The sequence below is a fragment of the Numida meleagris genome, chromosome 4 (genome assembly GCF_002078875.1).
Source record: "Numida meleagris isolate 19003 breed g44 Domestic line chromosome 4, NumMel1.0, whole genome shotgun sequence".
NCBI lineage: Eukaryota > Metazoa > Chordata > Aves > Galliformes > Numididae > Numida > Numida meleagris.
This window is the reverse complement of record NC_034412.1, coordinates 26,171,577-26,182,920: the sequence shown is the minus strand read 5'-3', so window position 1 is coordinate 26,182,920 and position 11,344 is coordinate 26,171,577.

The window sequence follows — 11,344 nt, the reverse complement described above, 5'->3', positions numbered from 1 at the left end:
TTTCTTCAATAAATAAATAAACAAATTTTCAATAAGAAAATAGTACTCACCTAGATGTAATCAAGACTGTGAATAATAGGTATTAGGTCATTTCACACTGTGATTATCATTGTCTTAGACATGAATTATTTAATAATATTGCAGCTTCTATACTTTGCAACTAGAGGAGAAAAATCCAAGTTCATTCTTTCACCAATCCCCTTTGATGTAGTATAACATGAATTTCTTTTTAATCTTCAGAAAAGGAGGGAAAAGGGTCTATGTAACAGATTTAAGAAACAGTGCACTTAAAAGAATATACCAAAGCCCTTTACTGTTCTGATATATATAGTAGTCTCTCATAACTGCTACACTGTAAGTAGAAAAAAGAAGAGAAAAACACAAAAAACAAAATGTCTAAAAGGGTATGGACTTATACAGACTTATGCTGCAAAAGACATTAGTCTACCCATCCTATTGGTAAGATGAAGTAGTTTGGTTAAAAACAATAGTAGCCCAACACATTGATATAGATGGTTTTCATTAAATTGAAAATTTTACTCATATCTGTCAAAAATGCATCTCTCCTTTGCAGTGGTGGAATGCCAAATGGCTCTACATATAAATTACTCCCAGGATTCTGCATCGTAACAGCAGATTCATGAAGTTAATCTAGTGGAAGTCTCTTACAGATTGTCAGTTCCTGCTTCTATGGGAACACAGCAAAAATTTCAAATTTTAAGAACTCTACACATCTCAAATGTCAAATCAAAGCTTGGATGTGAACTTAAGATTTCATTTGTTGAGAGCATATTTTGCAGCTTCTGAACTATATTTAGATAGGCTATATCAAACATTATTTTCCTAGAATGTTAAGGGTTACAATAATAAAAAAATAGCAGAATTTAGAGAAAATTTACTATGAAAAGAAACTATGTCTATAGATACATTTCCTTAAATGCACAAAATAATTTGCATTATAATGTACTGGTTTTCTTGTGATGTCATTCATACATAAGGAATTTGGCTCAGAGCGCCTAGCAAAATGCTAAGAATGCTAAGAAAATGCTTGAAGAATCATGAGCTGAACAAGAGCCAAGATCCTATTAAAAACAGTGGATCCACGGAAAGTTTATTCTTTTATCTTTCTGGCACGTGCTGCTATAGAATCACAGATGGAACAGAAAACAAAGTAGATGGTGTGGGAAAACCTTAAAGACATGAAGAAACTGAATATGAGTACGCACTCCCAAATCTGCCTGATGGGGAACAGTATCTTCCTGGGAAAGACGCCTAGGAATTTAAGTAAGTTCTTGTAAAATTCTAGTATTCATAATTATCCATTGATACTAATAATAGACTTAGTACACAAAATTGGTTGTCAAAGGATTTGAGAATATAGTTGAAACATGTACTTGAATTTGCTTAAAGTAGAAACTTCAACTTAAGCAGAACCAATGTGACGAACACCGAGTCCAGAGGGGAGATGACATCTTGCAAGTCAGTTTTTTGTTCTTGTTGTTTGTTGATTTTGTTGTTTTTTTTTTTTTCAGTTTATAAACTATATGCATGTCTTTAGTACTTCAGTACATTGCTCAGAAGCTTTGAGAGTAGTCAGCTTCTGATCCAAACAATGAAAAAAAACATCATTTATATGCTTTGCTAATGATTATGTTCCTCACAATTAATGGTAATAGCTCACTATAACTCATAGAACAACAGTATAAGATGTCTCCCAAGAGGATTTTTTTCCTCTAAGGTTAATTTGACCATTTAGAACCTTTGTTGAATCACATAGATTTCCTTACAATGTCTTCTTAGTCACTAATGATAATGTGTTTTTTGCAGAACTTGTTTCTCACTGACCAAATAAGACTTTTGATATATTTCTGAAAACTATTTAAATAATCAGCAACTCAAATTTTTACATCTTAATTTAAATAGAGTGGTACAAGGAACAGAAACTGTCTAAAGGGTGCAAAAAGTGACATCCCAGATTTCAAGTTTCTGGAGAGGATGCTCTAGATTACTGCAGTTTCATCCCAGCTGCTTCAGAAACAGGGCAGCCAAATTTAAGAGAGCTGACTACATCACACCTCCAACACAAAGCTTTCTGTTTTTCTGCAGTACTGTGAGGCTCCAAACCCAGGCAACAAGATTCTCTAGGGATAGCACAAGGAGTAGGTTTCTGTGGCTTACAATTATTTCATAGCGTTGAGACATCACACAGACTATTAGCTTCAAATAAGGGGATGCTGAACCATGTTTCTGAAACTTGCTATTCCATCCCACTCATCACTCCCATTCTGGGGCAGTTGTTTGGAAGACAAATAAATATTCAGCTAGTTGGTTGTTCTATAGTCCTAGCTAATTACAGGAGAAAGGAAAAATACCTACCTAAAATACATCACCTACAGATAACAGCTTCCACTGCAGTTTTCAACACTGATTTATTTCTATTACATCATATCAGTTTCAGCATTATCCCATGAAGTCTGAAATATGAATCATTTACTTTATTAAATCTAAAATATTCTTGCTGATGCTGCCTGTCCTTTTGGTATATCCTACTGAATGCACAGGGAGAACAGTTGTCAGTAAGGCACTATCACAATAGTCAGCATCTTGGCTTTTCCTCCTGGTTGGTGCGAAGGAATATTTGCATTTCTTCTGCAATGGTTGAGAAAAAAAAATCCAGTGGAGGAAGAAAAAGATGTTTTAAATGGTCAATAGGCAAGCCAGTATTTGACTGATGGTAAATTGGCATCACTAGTGGGTAAAAGTCAGTGATAAAATTGGGAAAATGCTTTTTAATGGCAATTTTTTTCCTACCCTTATTATTTTTATACTACAAAAATAACTGATCTGAAAATAAAAAATACAGATGACCTTTAAGATTTTAAGTTTTTGAAAAAACATGTACTACTTTCTGTCCTGAAGGCAAAAAAACCCTCAAAGTAGACCTATCTGGAAGGCTGAACTTGTTTGATGTCCCATTTACATAGAAGAAATGGAACTGCAGCCAAATTTTCAAAGCTGTTATATAGCTCGTAAGATAATTTCAAATAAATAGGCAACAACATTCATCAGTTTAACTTCGTGTTTTCTAGGAGTGCGTTTATTGTTGAAATCTTATTATCGGGAAAATATAAAATCTCTATGTGTTTATTTCCCTCTCAGTTTGATATATCAAACATACAAAGTCACAAGGCAAGGAAATTCTGCATATATTTAATGTTAACTATAAGGCTAAGCTCTTAATTGGATCAAAGCTGCTATACACAATTTTCTTCTTACAACATTTAGCCTTGGTGACCCAGCATGAGCTCTAGGAATCAAGCTGACTTCTATCTTGTTCATCCTCGTCATTACTAGAAGCCAAATTAGAGCATCACTGACAGCTGTGCAACAAACTTTGCTACCCAGACATGCCCTGACAGCTGATGACTAGGTGAAGAAAAAAACTCTTGAAGATGCACATAAGGAATAAAATCTAGTTCAGTCTTGTAGCTGTGATGCTGTTGCAGGGCAAATGGGAACACAATGCATCAAACAGCTATTTTTATTTCCAGACTCAGCATATTCAGAATATGCATAAAGACAGGTTTTTTTTTTTTTTTTCTCCCCAGATCCAGTTTTTACCAAATCATCTTTTCAGAATAGGACATTTCTTCTAAGATAGCTTTGAGAAATTTCTGCCCTTTCTGCCGCATTCAGAGTTACTGTGAAACACGTCCAAGTTGCTGCATTATCACATGGAGCCATTTCAGAGCTGTCAGCCCTAGACTCTGTCTTTGGCTACATGGCCCTTCCAATCTCCCTGGCTGTCAATCTGGTTGGGAAGAAAACGATCCTGCTGTGTTGAAGACTGGGAAGATGGGCATTACAGTGACTACAAGGCCAGTGCATAATTCTCATAGATGTCAGTCAAGCTGGACCGTCCGAGCCTCTCCACCTGAGGTGGTGGAGGAGGTATCTGAAGGCCATGGGAGTGTCTGGGAACAGCGAGGGCCAGCTGCTGCCTCAGGGGTAGGGTGCAGTGGGGACTCCCTAGGAGCAGCCAAGGGCATCAGGCATGGTGGTGGTGAACAGATAGGTCTGAGGTCAATCTGCTGCTCAGGATCAGGGCAGTGAGGGTAACTTGAGTCAGACACAGCATGCTCATGAACAGAGACGTTCACAGGGATAAAGACCAAACTAGGACACCAGCTGACAGAGCTGGAAACCAGCATCCTATGTTGTCCCTAAGGACAACTATATTCAGTGAACTCTAGTCATATATAAACGGGTATCATTTATGTTGCTGAAATTATTCCTGAAGGATAAGATCTTAGTGATTGCAGTGTAGCCAGTTTACAATCCCAATGAGGAACAATTTATTTGCATACAGACAGAAAGTTATAACTGTTTTATTTATGTTTTTATTTATTTATGTATCTGCCTTCCTGTACACTTCAGCTACCTAAAATATCTCTATTAACAGCAATCACGTGATACACAAAGACTAACATTTTTCTTAGATTATGTCTAGGAAATAAACTTCTTTTTTTAAACTCAATAGCAATAACAAAGCAGTCTCACATGTTCAGTTGATGCAAAGATTATATTTGTAAGGAAAACAACAAAAAACAATCTGAAAACATTTCAAAAATGCAAACATTAGAAAATGAATACTTAAAGTGAAGGAATTTGCATCCAGCTAAACTTTTTTTTGTAATCAAATATCTTTATTCTGCAATTCTATTTGTTTACTTCTGAAGTATCATTCGCATCCATACACTTGATGAACACTGTGTACCTGAATGAATCTTAAAGGGGATGGAACTCTTCACTGTTTTTGTGCTTTGTCCATCCTTATTCTCAACAGATGTAGGTTAAGTGCTGGTAGACAAAAATTGAAAAAAAAAAGCAACATGGATTATTTTTTTCTAAAAGGAACATAATGCCTTCATTATTTTCAAATTTTGTTTATATGATTTATATGTTTTTAGCTTTCCAGTTTATGGAAATACCCTTCAATATGTCTTTTGTTTTCATTTTCCTATTGTTTTACAGAACTTACAATTAATTCTTATGTGTTTTTTTTTTTTTTCTTACCATGAATTAACATGTAGCCAAATAGGTATGATGGCACTGAATATTTTTTTGCTCTGATTTATCCCTTTTCATTTTTTTAATCAGGATTTCTGTCAAGAAGGTTGGCCCACATTTTGAAAACATCTATTTTTAATGTACTGGGTGTAGACAAACCTTTGTCACACATAGTACTCTACATTTGAGGTAGAAGGGTGAACTAAGAACAGATGACAACTTGCTGCACCACAACAAGAAGCTGAGGCAGTCTGTGAGAACTGTATTTGATAGAATGGAATCAGCCCTTCAGCATTTTCTGCAATCTCTGCAATGTTCTTATTTAGCTATTTCTACATTCAAAGAGTCAGAAGTAGTTTTACTTCTTGAATTGTATTGGAAAAAATAAAAGCAGTTGTGTCAAAGATCTTTTGTGATAAAGAACCGTGCCTTTTTCATATTTAAAAGCTGAAAATGGAAGGATTCTGTGAAGAGACTTAAAAGCACTAACTCAGCCTTGAAAACGCTAATTTGAATGATTAATACTTCAACAGAATTAAAGTTTTACATTCTTCAGAGAGTTTATATATATTCACCTGTCAACATGTTAGACTGTCACAGACCATTTTGCATGGGCGACAGAAAGAAATCTTTCAGCAGTGGTTTAGACCCAGTATGTGCTTTACAGGACTCTATACATTAGTAAATTGAATAGAGGATGAAAGAATTGGGTGGGAGAAAAGATGAAGGACATATGACAGTCACTTTCAATGCACAATTGCTAAGTAGTTCTTTTCCCTGTCCTACGTTAACAACTTCTGAGAACAAAATGTTTGTTTCAACTACGCTGGCAGGCCACTTTTTGCAGATCCATGTTTCAGCACATCTGCTCTAGATCATCAATCTTATGCTGGAAAAGTAAGAGAGACAAAATAAATTAGAGAGGAAAGCTATCTTATTCTGGAACCTGGCAATTTGGTGTTATTCTTAAAGCTGTGGTGCATCTTCCCTGGAGAAGTTTCCTGAGGAATGAAAGCAAGGTATCCAGTAAAGCAAGTAATTAGAGCTTCCTGACAGATCAAGGAAAGAGGCTGATGTAAAGACTGAAACATAATTATTTCAGCCTTGAAATTAAGAACATATGACCACTGTGTTTTGGGCTTGCTTACTAACTGCTTTCAGCACTGCGCACAATTAACTCCTGGTAAGCACTGACGTGCATTCTCTGTAGTTGGAAGCTTTATTGAGAATAGAATACATGCTTTCAACAATTATCTGAATGCAATCAGGCTATTTTAATTATTTTTTCTAAGGTGGATAGTGAAAGAGAGTTCTTACAGTTAAAAAGCTGAGAAAAATTGAGAGGCTCAGGTTCTGTTTGGGTATGTATTTTACTCTGAGATCATTATTACTTTTAAGAACAAAAGAAAACTTTGTGACACGTTTTATTTGCAATAACAAATGTTACAGGTTGTGTTCACCTTTAATTTCTGCCTACTTGGGTTGACAAGCCTCTAGAGTGAAATTTGATGAGGCTTCAGAGGAATTTCCATGATACAGTCCTGTTTTCAAAAACTGATACCTTTTAATGGGATTCTTTGAGATTAATTTTGAGATTAAGTCCTGGGAGAATTCATGAAGGTTTATAACAATACTGACATAAAGTAGCGTACTTTCAAAGAGGCAGTAACAGATGGGTTCACTGTCCCTGTCTGTTACTTGGGTCACTGGAGAAGACTGCTAAGCAATTCTTTCATATGTAGCCATTTCTTTATAATGTGAACATTTTCATTTTATGTGTCTGTCTTATACTTATTTTGTAACAGAGTAATTTATTTCTTTGCAGAGAAATGAAGTATATATTTATGTTTTAAAAGGAAACATTTTAAAATATAAGTAGGTATTTTTCTTCTCTTTCTGTTACTCCATGTACTGTCTGGCACATGGTAACAGCCCTGTCCAAGGCAGTGTAACATAAAGAAAAAAGAAAACACTGTTTTCTACTGAAAAAGCAAATAAATTTTTAGGTTCAAGGTGCTTTAGCTATGCTTATTTTTTTGCATGAGTAAAATCTTTGATCAGAAATAACGCAAGTGTATTCTGATACAAACAACTTGTGATTTGAGGAAGAGCTTGAATTCATTTTGCTGTCAATGAGCCTTGGATTACCTGCACTCACAGCAAATTTCTCATGTACTTATTCAGTGTCTTCCTTATGAACTGTGCACTCTATACATGTGCTGGCTGTGTGCTATACTTAACGCAGAACTGTAAAGCACTCTTTCTGAATGTCTTCCAGTCAAGCACAATGCCTTTATGGTTGATTTAGGAAAGCAGCCTTGTTTAAAAGGACATCATTAAAAGAAGCTACAAGAAGATCACCCCACTCTTCTGAGTGTCTACTAATGGCTTGTTGGCTCAGGAATATGCCTGAGATCCTGAGAGCCTTTCTGACTGGCACTGATAATTATTACCTACATTAAGTATAATTACTTACCTTGGTAGGTGACTACAACACTACCTAACTGCTTAGAAAGCCTCAGAAATTGACAGGGGAATTGGATTAATGATCTTATCAATTAAGGGATCAAATACATAGAGAGGTGATATGTTTATACCAGAAATTTATGGTCAAAGCTGGAAAAAAATCCACCACTTCTAAATCCCAGGCTACTTCCCCATAACTTGTATTCACTTATATGAACTTATTTGCCAAATTCTTAAGCAACGGTTTTTGACTGAAGAAAGGGCACCGTGTAACTCATTCTGGGAAGCTCTGCACTCTGATGAATTCCCCAGAAGTTCAGACTTCTTAACTGGATTTTCATCTTCTTGCTGAAACTTCCTTCTTAGGCAACTCTTGTCTCATTATGCCTCAGTAGCATCTTGGCAGCAATACACCCAGAAGGCACTATAATGACTGCAATATAAAAAGAGTGTGGATCTGAGGGTACAGCTTTCAATATCTCTTTCTCCATTTTCAAATGGTTGCTTAGGCAGGTTTCTGCTGCATTATCATACAGTATTTTGTTTTCATTAATCTTTTCTACTCTTTCCTTAGAGTCTGGACAGCGAGGAGGTATTTGTCTCCTAATAATACAGTACTTTCAATGTCAAATTAAGTAAAAACAAACATTCAAGTATGGACATAAACACAAAAAACACACTAATGCTTAACGCTGCACCCTCAGTCAGATGTTTGTGTCATGAAACTGAGTATGAATAAACAAGAGCTGAGAGCAGACACTTTCATTTCCTTGTAAAATGGCAATTCGATGTGAGAATTCAAAACCCAGAAGGAGATCCTGTAGCAGAAAGACAATAGGATCCAGTTAGTATACCCATCTGTCTCTCCTGCACTGCAGGACTGCACTGAGGAGCCAGTGAGAAAGAAATAGGTAAACTATTCATCTAGATTATCACATGGGAAATTAACTGTTGAATGTATTGCTCTTGCCCTGTAGTGATGTGCTTTTTGGACCAACTTAATTCATTGCAATTTCTGTCAACTTCAACTTCATTTTAATGTCTGTTCATATTCAGACCCTTTATTCCACTTTTTTCCTTTCCTTCGTTTTCCCCTAACAGCTTTCTAGTCCTAAAGAATACAATCACTGGACACGGATGTTCTTCTGTCCCTTCTTTTCAAGTGAGATGCAGTCAGGCTAAACTACTTATTGCAAGAACATGCTTGTTTTGTACTCAGCCAGTCAACAATCAAAAATGTAACACTTGCATATTAGAGTAAATAAGCAGTAAGATTTGATGAGCTAAAAAAATTGGCTACTCTTCCTTTTTGAAAGATTTGGATGCCTAGAATCATGTTTCAGCGACGTTGTCATATAGCAATGGTAGCAGAAACATGTTCAATCTCTGACAAAATTGGGCAGCTTCCCAAATTAACCAAGTCAGTGAAACATCTGTTTTTTTCTTGGTATCATAATCACATCTTCTTCACATGCTTATAATTTCAACTGCTCTATTAAAGATACACTGTTTTCTCCTGTGAATTTATATGAACTATTATCCAGGCTGTGCCTTTTTTTTTTTTATTAGTTACCACAAAATCATCTACTTTGCTTTTATTAACTCTTAAGTAATAAACCTAACCAGCAATTAGAAGTAAGGTATTGCCATTTATATTTTAGGAGCAAATTTATATCATTAATTTTGACATTTTTGCACTTAGACCTAGTAAATGACTTCTTAAAAAATATTCTTTTATGAATGACCAAAACTACGTACAAAATGGGTTAATTAGCAGGAGGAAACAAACACACCATGAAAGTAGAGCTATATTCCGTCACCTAAAACCCCTACTGTCACATTATATTGATTAGTAACACATAAAACACAAATAATGTTGTCACATCTTATTACAATATCCTGACGTCTCAGACCAGTAAGTAACAATTTGCTATCACTATATCAGCCTGGTAGACATTCCAGAAAGCTAGAGCAATTTTAAGCATATTCAACTCTCTGCCAAATAGAGGTATTTCCTAACTCAGTTTTAGTATACCAGTCCTAGTTAAAAATAACATACATTTGGAAAAATGATTTACAACCCTTTTCGCCCCCCATGAAATGAAAAGGGTGATTTTCTCCTCTTGGTAGCTTTAAATAAGTACTTTTAGAGTTACCGGAAAATATAGCAGTAAATAGATTTCAGGGAATAAAATAGTAAAACTTCACTCTTATCGCTCTCTATAACTGGCTGAAGGGAGGTTGTAGTGTGCTGGGGGTCAGCCTGTTCTCTTGCGTAACTGACAGTAGTGACAGGAGTAGAGGGAATGACACCAGGGGAGATTCATGCTGGACGTTAGCAAATACTACTTTTCCAAAAGAGTGGTCAAGCGCTGGAATGGGTTGCCCAGGGAGGTGGTGGAATCACTGACCCTGGAGGTGTTCAAGGAATGTTTAGATGTTGTGTTTAGGGACGTGGTTTAGTGAGAACTATTGGTGATAGGTGGACAGTTGGACTGGATGATCTTGGAGGTCTTTTCCAACCTTGGTGATTCTATGATTCACTAAATAATAATTATGCTGAAATCATACAGTTAGAAAGATCACAGGTACAGAGACTGTGTTGATATGTATTTACCATTGATAACAATTAGTGATAGATAAGTAAATTAAATAATTTGTCAGCTTGAACAGCTCCAAGTGTTAGCAATTCGGTCAGAGATCGTTAGGTAACTCAATCAGTTGGGTAATAATGTTGTCTTGGTTATATGGTAAATAAAAGAATCTCTGGAGCACCATTATTTTTATTTTAGTGAAACATTGAAAGATGAAATGCAAATGGAGAGGAATTATTATACTGTGAACTATTTTACCCTAAATTAAACACCGATCTCTGAACATCAGCCAGAGCTGGATTAATGCAAGGGGAATTGTTTTGGTGGCAGAACGCTAACAAGCAATCTCCTCCACCATGCAGCTATTTACTATTTGCCTTGTCCTGCTACCACTGAAAAATTGGACACTCTCTCTCCACGTATACATATACATAGTGAGGGTACAGTGATCCCTATTGATGGTTTCTTTTTCTTGATGTAATTAATAAGCAACATAAATATGACAAGCACATATTTAGATTTCCTGTACATTCAGGTTTGACCAATACATTAAACCAATTGTTAATCTACATGCATTAAAACTGAAAGAATAATTCCTTTCCTTGTATCTAAGTACTGCAAAGATAATTTCCTTTCTTTGAAATTGCAGAATCACCCATAAATTTTGTCACAGAAACAATCAAGACAACTGAACCCTGGAGCCAAATCATTCTCCACAGTCCATATTATGATAGTATATTTCTACTACTAAATCTTAATCTTATTTTGTGTTATCGCTAGTAGGTACAGGTACCTTTTCCTTTAATTAATTTAATGTTATCAACACACAGACTTTCAATTCTGTTACTGTAATTGATTCTGAACCTTGCACCAAACCTTGCTGATTACGGGAAGGCCGCTTATAGAACTGCTGTTCCAATACAGTATATATGATAATGGCAGCTGTGGTCTATTTTCTTGAATCCTAAAGTAACTGAATTTGCTTATTGTATTGGCTCTCTTTCTTAAAGCATCTCTGTATGGCAGACTACAGTGTAGAGTTGATAGATTCATGCTAGCTTTGGTCCAGACAGCAGACAAAACACAGATGAGCAAACACAGCTCAAAATCACTTTATCTGTTTCTTGGAAGTTCAACATGTACTTGAATAATTCTACACTACAGTCAAAATTATGTGTGATCCTGCCCTAAAAGAAGGCTAAGAAAAAATATTG